The sequence below is a fragment of the Hemibagrus wyckioides genome, linkage group LG11 (genome assembly GCF_019097595.1).
Source record: "Hemibagrus wyckioides isolate EC202008001 linkage group LG11, SWU_Hwy_1.0, whole genome shotgun sequence".
Lineage (NCBI taxonomy): Eukaryota > Metazoa > Chordata > Actinopteri > Siluriformes > Bagridae > Hemibagrus > Hemibagrus wyckioides.
The window spans coordinates 12,047,177-12,059,368 of NC_080720.1; positions in this window are offsets into that span (position 1 = coordinate 12,047,177).

Genomic DNA, 12,192 nt, shown 5'->3' on the forward strand with positions numbered 1-12,192 from the left:
ATGCAGTACCTGAACTTCTCATTGTCTTGATTATCTAATGAGTGTTGTTCTTATAGAGCCTATTTGTAGAGAATGGTTAGTGTTTTGTTGGTCCATTCTTTGCAACATTAATTGTGAATAATCCTCTATAATGTTTTCCGGGATCATATAGACCAGCCGTCTGATCCGATGACACTCAGAGACAGACAGCGATCAGGAATTGTGAGAAGAAAACCCATAAAGGCAAGCAATCTAGTCAGAATTGTGGGATTTTGACTCAAAATTGTGAGAAATAGACAGAATGGTGGGATGTTAACTGAAATTTACTAAGATGTTAACAGAATTATGGCATATAAACTCTCAGTTGCAAGAAATAAAATTGCAGTTACTTTTATTTTGATGGAAATTACAGAAATAGGCTTCCATACAAATAACATATGCATTCACCCATCCTGAATCGTTTATATGCATGTGTGAAAAAGCTTTTCACATAGTGAAATTTGACATTTTCTACTAAGTATACAATCGGGTATTTATTTCAAGTCCGAAAATAAATATGTACATTCTTTTCTAATTTAATTCAAATTTATTTTATCAGCAATAACTTGAGTGCAAAGTATTATTATGATCAGTTTCTAAGTATTTTGCATGCTCGTTTTTTGTTTGTTTGTTTGTTGTTTCTTTAATGACAGTGTGTGCTGGTGTGTGTAAAAGCCTATGATCCATTTTAGACAAAATCCACCAGAGTGTCATCTGAACACCTGCCTCAATTAAAGAGTTTAGACATGAGGAAATCTGACCTTCAGTATGAAGCAGATAACATGGTCAATATCACACATTTGCTTACATTTAATTAGGGACCTGAAATAGTATGGAATCTTGAATATTAAATATTTAAGATATTGAATATTTTGTTTCTTTGTTTGTTTCTTTGTTGGTGGTGGTGGCTCAAATGGTTAAGGCTCTGGGTCATTGTCCAGTAGATTGTGAGTTCAAGCCTTAGCACTGCCATGTTGCCACTGTTGGGCCCTTGAGCAAGGCCCTTAACCCTTTCTGCTCCAGGGGTCCTGTATCATGGCTGACCCTGCACTCTGACCCCAACCTCCAAGGATGGAATGTGCAAAGAAAGAATTTCACTGTGCTGTAATATGTGACAAATAAAAAAACTATTTCTATAAATATGTCTACATTTAAAAAAAGCTCTGTTTATTTAAATTTTTTTAATCTAAAATTCAGTGTGGTCTGAGATGTGGTCTCACCAGGTTTTCTACTAAAATAGATTTCTCTTTTTTTCTACATTTATCTCAACCACAAATGATACTATTCAAGATAGAAAAGGGCATTGATTCTACAGATTTTCTGTCATCAACCAAAAACCACTGAAGATAACCATAAATCAACAGTGAATCAGTGTCACTTTACCATAATGCTTACCATTTGTAGGTCTGTAAGTCCTAAACAGAGGATTTAGACTAGTATGTGTACATTTTCACATTGTACATTTCCTAAACTATTACAGAAAAATGTTTTCGTGGTCTGTCAGCCACTTGGATTCAGAGCCATATTAATTGTAATTTTGAACTTGGTTAGCAACAGTGCATTTAGGATTTAAAAACCTGACAGTAAAATATTGACATTTATTACTATGTTCAGTATATCATTATAAAAACTACAGCTTTTTTCATTATTTCCCAAGAATCTGATTTTTCAGCCAACTAATTCTTAACCAAAAGTAACATGAAATAATTTTAAACTCTGCTTACACCCAGATGTGAAAAGATAGAATATGATTTTTCATTTCATTTGCATTTTATTAATTAATAAATAAGAATAAACAGTATAAATAAGACCGCAAACTCTATGTCTCTAATCATACCAGCCTTTTATATAGCCTTCAGACTGTCAGGCTAGTCCAAAGTTTCATCCATCCAGCAATCATTCCATGTTTAGTATCAAAATAGTGCAGCAGAGTATTTTCTTTTCCGTTCTCATCTGTTTAATATCTGCTATGTTCTCTGTATGAGGAGTTCCCATTCAATGGATTTTTGGAATTTTTTGGTTCAGTGGTTGAGACTCTGGGCTACTGATCAGAATGTAGCAAGCTGCCAGTGTCAGCTCTTAATCCTCTCTGCTCAACTAGATGACAGCTGACACTGCACTCTGACCCTAACTTTCTAACATGCAGGGATATGTGAAGAAAAGAGTTTCACAGTACGCTAGGTTTATATGAGACAATTCAGTGACAGTATGTGACAGTCATTCTTCTATTTCTTCATATTTAATATCAATATGTTTTTTTTTTGTCAAGGACAAAGACAAATTTAATTTATTAGAAGGCATAACTTAACATTTACTCTCATTTAATCCCTATAATAGCGCAGATGAGATTATTATAACCTGTTTTAATGTGGTTGTCCTTCAGATGCTCCATTTTCCGGTGACGCCACAGCAGATGTTTTAGCACAGGTTTTACAACAGATGAGCTTCCTGACACAACCCTCCCATTTTATCCAGGCTTGGGACCAGCAGTGAGAGTTAACCTCTCAGCAGCTGTGCTGGTTCCCTCTCAATGGTCACCGCATTGAGAACATGGGATCCTGCCAACAAAAAAAAAGTGACAATTGAAAAAACTTTGTCAAGAGTTATAGGATGACAGTGGGAAAGTAGTTCCACAGCATCTTCCACTGCAGTCTCACCACATGAGTTTAAAATCATTCATGGCATTCATACCACAGTGTGGTTGAATGCTCAAATCTGATTGGTCAGAATTGTGCATACTATTTTTGTATAACAGCACAGCTTGGAAAGTAGTTCCAGCTGTAAAATGAAAGATGTTACTGTTTCTATAGTAACAACTCGTGCACAGGGGTGTATAAGGCAGATGATCCACATCTAAGAATAATAGTAAAAGGCAGTGTTATTCTTTAACACACTAAAGCATAATTGTTAATTGGGGCAATGGCAGCTGAAGTGGTTAAGGCTCTGGTTGTTGATCAGAAGGTTGGGGTTCAAGCCCCAGAACTGCCAAGCAACCACTGTTGGGCAATTGAGCAAGGCCCTTAACCCTCACTGCTACAGGGCATTGTATCATAGCTGCCCCTGTGCTCTGACCCCAACTTCCTCAGTTGGCATATGCAAAGAAAAGAATTCCACTGTGCTGTAATGTATGTGTGGCAATAATAAAGGCTTCTTCTTAATGTGGTCATATTTTTGTTAGGGAAAAATATATTCATCAGTTATGGAAGGAGTTACAGTGCTTTGCAAATTATATCAGCACAGGAAAGTTTTCAGGACAGAGGAGTTTACAACAGGGTCATGTTGAATCTGGGGAATGCTGGGTATGAGGCAGAAAAATACGCTTGATGGAATGCAAGTCTATTGCACCATGCACACACATTCACATCCTTCTGCTAAACTTTTATTGAATTAATATAACTGCAATTATAAATAACCACTGATTTTTCTCCCTAAGGTCATGTAAAGAAACAGAATGCCTGATGAGTGTGTTATATGAAACTGCTTTAATCAGTAAATGCGGTTGCATTTTGAGTTTTGCTTTTTATTTGCAGGGATTCCTACACTACACCAGCCATGAGCTGTATTTTACCTGCATACAGATAAGAGATTATTTGTTGTGGCATCACAAAGATGCATGTCATCATTTCAAACCTCCACAGCAAGGCTTCTGTGTGGTGACCCATGCTTACCTGCAAGTGGGGGTGGAGGACACTTTTTACTCTCTGCACGGTGATTCAGAGGCTCAGTCAGATTCGGAGGTGATTCAGCATATCAGTATTCGTGTGTAACTGTAGATGCTGCCTCCAACAGTGGAAGCCTGTATAAAATCTACTGTGGGATTTTTCATTTTCCAGTGCTCCTGGCAGTACTGGACAGTCTTAACCCAGATAAGCAGGAGGTGCCCTTTGTCATGTATTGTCAAGCTTGTTAATGATAAAAGAGCTAGAGAGACAAATCACTTCATTTGGGTTATACTAGTTGGATTGAAGCCCCTCCTCAAGGCAAAGATTTTTTTGTTTTTTACACTGCCAATTTCTCTGATTACATTCTGTCACTACCCATGTAGGGGATTTCACTCTGCCTTTTCCACTCTGTGTTTGCCAGCATCCACCATTAGAACTTGCTTTATGTTGTGCAGAAGAAGCTTCTGATGTGTCTGATAGCAGCCAACATGCAAGTAACTGCTGTTTACACCCAGATAACCACTATAAGATGGCTTTCAGTGTTAGCTAAAGGAATAAAGCAGTGAGAACTAACAAGCTGAATGTTTTCTAAGCAGGAAGTAGTTGATGTTACTGTATGTTATGATTCCCTTATTCATTTCCTGAGAGAGCTATCCAATCAGAAAAGAATAAATATGGAAAGTCCATGTAAAATTACAGGTCATTAAACATAAATTATTTTTATTATATCAAATCAGCAATAATTTCTTTTTGTAATATGTTTCAAATTTGCAGCTGCACCATATAGATTTCCTGAGTGTTTTCTAGGCACTCATTCTGTTTGGCTGTTTTATGAACAGCTTTGTTACTGAAATTGTGTCCTATAAGCACTTTTAAAGGTGACAATTAAACCTTAATTCACAGCATGCACTTTTTAGCTGATTTGTTTGTTCCTGCTTTAGGAGATCCATTATTAGCCTAAAAGGTCATGACAATAATAGAGTGTCTTGTCTATTTTTCTAAAGTCAGAGGGTGGATTTTTGGAACTTCTTATGGAACATTAACATGTGGGAGTCTGCATCTGAGCTACTTCACAATGCTTGTAAAATTGTTTCTGAGGCAATGATACACATAAAATCAGGCCTGGCTTAATTCTCAACTTTGTAGCTCAATACTGTTCACTGTAAGAGCACCAGCTCCACAGTAAAGCATGGCTTTATGCATCCTGTATATATCTTATATAGCTGATTAAAAGGCAAATTGCAATAGCAGAAATAAGTTTGAATCATACTGGTTCATGAGGATGGCCAGAAATGCCTCCACTGCCCTGTCCATTATTCATTAGGAGTACTCAGTGATTGGTTATTTTGGTTAGAAAAAGTCCTGTCCAATGTTGAAGGAGCAAAAAAAAATAAATAAAATTGAACTGAATTAAAATTTTATCATTTTAAAATTGAATTGAATAATTTGTCTAAATTATATATGCTACAAAAAAAAGTACTGAAGTAAATCAGTTTTAAATAAGATAAAATGTGCATTTAAGCCAGAATATGAACTTCCCGTACAACATAAATGCTCATATCACAGTCTCATATCACTGGAGGCAACTTTAAATGGAAATACAAAGGACAGGGTACAGAGATAGAAAGCCGTTCTTTGTGGTTTGTCCCTGGTGTGCAGTGTCCCTTGACTCCCTTAACACTGAGCATAGAGGGATGTAAGATATAAGACTCCAGCTGTGCATGAAATTGCTGCCTGCCAAATCGGCTGCGATTTGCTGCTGCTTAAAATAGCCTCATTCACCTTCTACCACTCACGTGCAACATAGCAGCAACATGTAAAAGTCTCATCTGTACAGTACTTATCCCATGGTAATACAAGAGGTGAAACATTTCAGACAATATGCTGTTTTGGGGAAATGTGGTGATTAAATGTATTTGATTGATTTGTTTGTTTGTTTACTAGTGACTACCGTTGCTAGCCACCAATTTTCTACAATACTCCATGCCTAAATCATCACACAAATAAAACATACAAATAGTGGAACTAAATAAGAGAACAATATTTGTGATACTGAAATCAAATAAAAAGTATACTATTTCTGTTATATAAATCAGGTCCTTAACACATGTTCAGCTTTCTTGCTTCTTTCTGCTATCAACACCAACAGCAACAATGCTGTGAAAGAAAGCCAAAGAGAGTCACTCAAAACTGTAACTTGTAATAGAATACAAGAAACATCTCTAGAAATAAGAACAAGTACAAGCACGAGTGTTTGGTGATAAACTGTGAGTAGAAATGGCTGTGAAACTGTGGTGAGTGAAATGGCTGAATGAATCTCAAATCAACTAGCCAAAATTAAGTTTGTGTGTCTCTTCCTTCCTCCTCATCAACAGCTAGCATCTAACACCTCTCTGTCAACTACATTTGACAGTGAACAGACAGAAACATTCATCATTCACTTTATGACTGTTAGCTCTCCATAAACTACAAATACAACCAGCTACCATAAAAGGATGCTATCAGTGATCAAATCTTTGCTAACATTTGTCACCTATCCAAAATGTCATCATTTTATAGAGCAATTAATGGTCTCTAACTTGCACATTTGTCTATTATACAGTTTGTTTGGTCATTGTGGCATCAAAAACAAGAATTAATACCCTATACACACCATAAAATATGCAGCTGGCATCTATACACATTTCTCTGTGTATTGACTATGTATCTTTTGACCACTTTGAACTAACACTAGCACTGATATCTACTGCTGAGTATTGGCCCATGAGCATTTGTTTACAATGAAAGCAAAACTAGAAGGCAAGCTGAGGTGAGTGCATTGAAGTCAGCCACTTGGCCACTCTCAGGGCTCCTGCGGTCTGGTTCTCCAAAAAACCTTCGATTGATTGAATAAACAAACTCTGTGAAATGCCAACTTTGAAAATGATCGATTGAAACATAATGTGCTCTGTGGCCGAACCTGAGGTGTCATTTTTAGCTGGTTAGAAAATGGCCAGTGTCAGTCGTTCCAGGGATCCAGAGATACCAGTCTATCTTGGCACTTCACAAAAGCTGACTTTTTCCATGTTGGTAATGGTAGCAGGCTCTTCACAAAGGAAAGCAGTCACCAGTGAACCCTTTCTATCTTTTATCTTTATGAAAGAATACACCATTTCAATGAACTTTATATCTAGCTACTCATCATTGCTAACATCAGTTTGCATTACCTTAGCCTGATAATAGCTGTAATAATAGCTTAGCTATAAAAGCATTTTCCTTCTTAACTCACTTTAGATCTTAGTGATTGAAGGTGATGATAATGCTGGTGTTTCTAATCTCAAACCTTATATAAATGATTTTACCTTGTGTCTCCGTAATTTGGATTTTTGATCCATTCCATCTTCCATCTTCAAAAGTTTGAGCACACCTGACCATCACACCCATATATCATTTTTAAACATAGCATTCCAGGTTTAGTCCCTGCTTGTCTGATATATGTACATATATATATATATATATATATATATATATATATATATATATATATATATATATATATATATATATATATAAAATGTTATATTATAACCTCCATTCATCTAGGAAGATTTTCTATTAGATTTTAGAGTGTGGCTGTGTGGATTTGTGCTCATTCAGAATCAAGAGCATTAGTGAGGTCAGGCACTGATGTGGATCAAGGAGGACTAGGGTGCATTCCAATTCATCCCAGTGGTGTTCACTGGGGTGGAGCTCAGGGCTGTGCAGGACTCTTAAGTTTTTCCTCTCCAACTTTTACACACCATGTCTTCATGGATTCTTGCTTTGTGCACAGGGGCATTGTCATACCGGAACAAGATTTGAGCCTTTTAGTTCCAGTGACTGGAAATTGTAATGTTACAGTATATAAAGACATTCTAGGCAATTCTGTGTTTGGTTGGGGCAACAGTTATGGAAGAACCACATATGGATGTAATGGTCAGGTGTCCACAAACTTTCATCCATATAGTGTATGTGCTAAGGAAGAAAATTATTCTGGCTTAATGGTGGCTAATAAATATTTTTAGTTCTCCAATGTACTTCTTATTTTGTACACAATGATGTCATACACTGTCAGGAACTATATCAGCATTTGTGCAACTTAAAACAGTTGAGAAAATTCTGTAAAGATTTATATATATATATATATATATATATATATATATATATATATATATATATATATATATATATATATATATATATATATACTTTTAATGTGACTAAACCATTAGCTATAACTTTAACATAGCTCCAGTATAAAGGAAATCTCAGTCAACAAAAATATTGACAAAGTTTGGATAACTCCTTTAATCCTTTCATTTGAGTTTCTTATTTGATCACTCTTTTGCTCCCTGTCTATCCTGGGCTTATTCTAGGACTCTTATACATAATATCCTCAGACTGAACACGCTTTCAACACATTTAGTGCTAATGGAAGTTGCAGTATACAGATGTAATCCCACTATCCGGTGTCTTCAAGAAGAGGATGTGATTCCTTTCGAGTCTGGTTCTTCTCAAGCTAAGTGAGTTTTTTCTGTCACTATTGCCTGGTTTGTTTATTAGACATTTTAATTTATATCCAGATGTCTGTAAAGCTGCTTTGTGTATTGAATTTGGATTGTTAAAAAGGGCTATACAAATAACATTGAATTGAATTGAATACTGTTGATTTGTCTAGAATATGTAAAACAATGCAATTGTGTATATGTATATACATGAGGTAATAACAAGATTCTATCCATCAAGCAATCAAACCATCAAATTTCTTATTCAACACAGGATTACAGGGAACCTGGAGCACAAAGCGGGGACACCCTGGACAGGTATCAACCATCACAGGGCACAATCACACTCTCTTTCACACACACTATGGACGAATTAGGCGTGTCTTTGGAGAAAATCCATTAAGCACAGGGTAAATGGGGATGTGGTAGCTTAAGGTGTTGGACCACTGATTGGAAGGTTGTGAGATCAAATCCCAAGTCCACCAAGCGTACACCTCTGGGCCCCTTAACCCTAAATTGCTCAGTTGTATAAAACGATGGATAAGGGTGTCTGCCAAATGCCATAAATGTAAATGAGAACATGCAGACCACAGGATATAGGTAGGAATTGAACTCCAGAGGTGTGGGGCAAATATGCTAACCACTAAGCCACTGTGCCCCTAATAATAAAGGAATAATATATTTAATTTCGATAGTAAGGGAGAAACAATTAACAATCATAATTAAACAGATGGATGAAGTTTCATTAGAAGCAAAGAAGAAGGAAAAGAAAGGAATTGCTTAGAAACTGCTCAATTACTGACGAGAGATCTGAGGAAAGAAAGATAAGAGGTTTTGAGGTGTATTTTGAAGGAGGAGAGAGATGAAGCTTCATTGAGGAATTGTGTAAGGAAATTCCAAGCCTGTGAAAGGCTTGGGTGCTAGAGCACTGAAAGGAAGTTTAAATTATTGAAGCAGAAGTGAACTAAGGAAAGGACATCATTCCTTTGGCATATTCATCATGAGCTTTACAGTGTTAAATGGACTGTATTTTATTGGCATGGTCTGAGTGCATTCATTAACATCTAAGGTATTCATAGCTTTTGCAGTTGCAGAAATTGGAGCAGATAACAAAAGGGTCCATTATATAAGCATTTTCCGAGAGTGACCCACAAACCCGAGCCTGTCAGCACTTCCACTGTCATCTAGCATTGCTATTTCCCCCATCAGTGTAGAGCTTTTTTCATGCACATGTAATTGCTGTGCTGCACTGCATTTATTGACTGCCTGAAATTGTTTCCATTTACGAACAGCATGCATGTATTTACAATATGTGAACAACTCTGCACCCAGTCTCACACACACACACACACTTGCACAAAAAATAGATGCAGGATAGCTTCTAGAATTATGGCCATCTTGATCATAACACATGTTCAGCAATTTCTCAAGGTCACCTGCACCACATTGACACATTCAAACCTGGAGGGATGCTTTTGTTTTCATAAAGCGTGCCACAGCACATCATTTTGGGGACTTATTACTGTGCCTTCTCAATAATGTCTCACACAGGAGCATTTTATAAACTGTATGGTTCCAATTATGTCATTTAAATAAGTGCAAATGTCCCCAGCTAATGTGGGCCTGAGATGAACCTTATCTGAAACAAGAATGACAACTTTTCACCTCAAAATTCATCTCTAATGTGTGCTCTCAAACACGTTAAATGGGAGTGCTTTCTGTCGGCCTTTTCATTCATTCTCTCTAAACCAAATGGAAAGGTTTTGAAAGCACTTGGTTTCAATTCTATTTTAACATGCCCTTGCCCTTGTCGCCTCTTAATTTCTCCTTGCTGGAATTTCAGTTGCTATCCAAAGAGCACTTATGGTACTTTAACAGCTTTGTGCACACAAACCATTCAGTAATGCATAAATCATGCACACAATCATAGTAATGTATTAATCATGCACAATCAGTCTGTGCATGATTAATCTAATGAAGGCTAATGAAGGCTTTGCACTAAATATTGTAATTAAATATTGTAATTAAAAACTAAAAGCTAATCATTAAGTTGAGTAAGTTTTGAATATTTGCATATTTAAATAGATTGTCAATCAAAAGGTAAAAAAATTATATATATTTTAGAATTTTTGCTTTATTTTAAAACACATAAATACTGAAATTTGTAAATGTGAAAAAGCACTTTGTTTCACTAAACCAATCTAGAGCTAATTAGAAAAGACTAACATCTTTATCACTCAGCTTAGTCATATCATAGATAGATAGACAGATAGATAGACAGACAGACAGACAGATAGATAGATAGATAGATAGATAGATAGATAGATAGATAGATAGATAGATAGATAGATAGATAGATAGATAGATAGATTCTGAGGGCTGTAGTAGCGGTATAGTAGCACCTATATGCAAATATAATTCCTTCCCTAAGACCGTACCAATTTGGAAACACAATCACCTTCCCCAAGTGACTTTCAGGCTGCAGTAAATCATATTGTCAGAGGGAAATTAATCTATTTGTTTCTATACCTCCTGGTATTTTCTGGTATTTTGCACCTTTTGCTAGAATTGACCTAAATTGCAAATCCACATAAAATTCAAACACTTTACATGCTATTTTATTCAGAATCCAAATCATTTTATTCGGCATATTTTAGGACCGTTCTGATGTTTGGTCATAACACATTACAGTCAACACAACTACCATCTTTTTTTTTCCTTTTTTGGGCTGCCCCCTTAGGGGTTGATCCACATATTTGATTTGGCACAGGTTTTACACTGCATTCCTTTCCTGATGCAACCCTCCCATTTTTATCCAGGCTTGGGAGCAGCACTGAGAGTGTACTGACTTGTGCAATCCTTAGTGGCTTGGTTGGTTGGTTGGTTCCCTGCCCGGGCCACAGCAGTGGGTGTGCAGGATCCTAGCCACTAGACCAACGGGGAACAACACAACAAGGTTACCATCATATTATACAAATATTACACTTTAAGTGGAAATGAAAGGCTCAGTTGTACTATAAAAGACACAATCCTCCATACACCCTGCATTCTGCACTGTTATTGTTACGGAATGTAACCCAGCTGCACATTTTCTATATTACTTTTTGCAAATTCCTGTACAAATATTCTAAGCAGAAGTAGGCCAGGTTTTCATTTCACTGTAAGTTGTACACTATATAATATAATATATACACTATATATACTGTGTATGTCAAACATTAAATCTTGAAACCCTGTGTTTTAACACATGCAAAATCAACTTAACTGAAAAACAGTGTCCTCTCTCAAGACTTCATGGATTTCATATCAGTAATTACTCACTTTCAGTAACTGATTTATGATGGTCAGAGGTGGATTCGGAGGCTATCCTGGGAGCACTGAGTATAAGGAATGCACCCTGAATGGGCCAACAATCCATTCCATTCATGGTAAGTATTTCAAAATACAGCAAATAAGAATAAAATTGTGACTATATGCTATTATACCATAGTGCTTTTGAATGCCCCTTTATGATTTCTCATGATGTGTTGATTCAGTTTCTATAAAAGCTGCTCTGACAACAGTGCCAGCAGCCAGGTAGATATTCATGCATTTCTCTATCTAATATGTTATCATTTCCTTCGGAGCAATTTACAGAGGGACATCTTTGCATGTAATTGTTGATGTGGTGCAGCATTCTGTGAGGAAATGTTCATTTTATTTTTAGTCTCTAGTCTCATGGCTTTGTAACAGTCAGAGGTAAAGCTCTAATAAAACTGAAACATTTTCCAAAATGGGAACGATTTAAGGATGGACAGCTTTGTGGTTTCTTGGTATCATGACCTGCATCTTTTTTATTATTATAGTGTAGAATGTATTATAGCTGTCATTATATACACCAATCAGGCATAACATTATGAGCAGTGACAGGTGAAGTGAATAACACTGATTATCTCCTCATCATGGCACATGTTAGTGGGTGGGATATATTAAGCAGTAAGTAAACATTT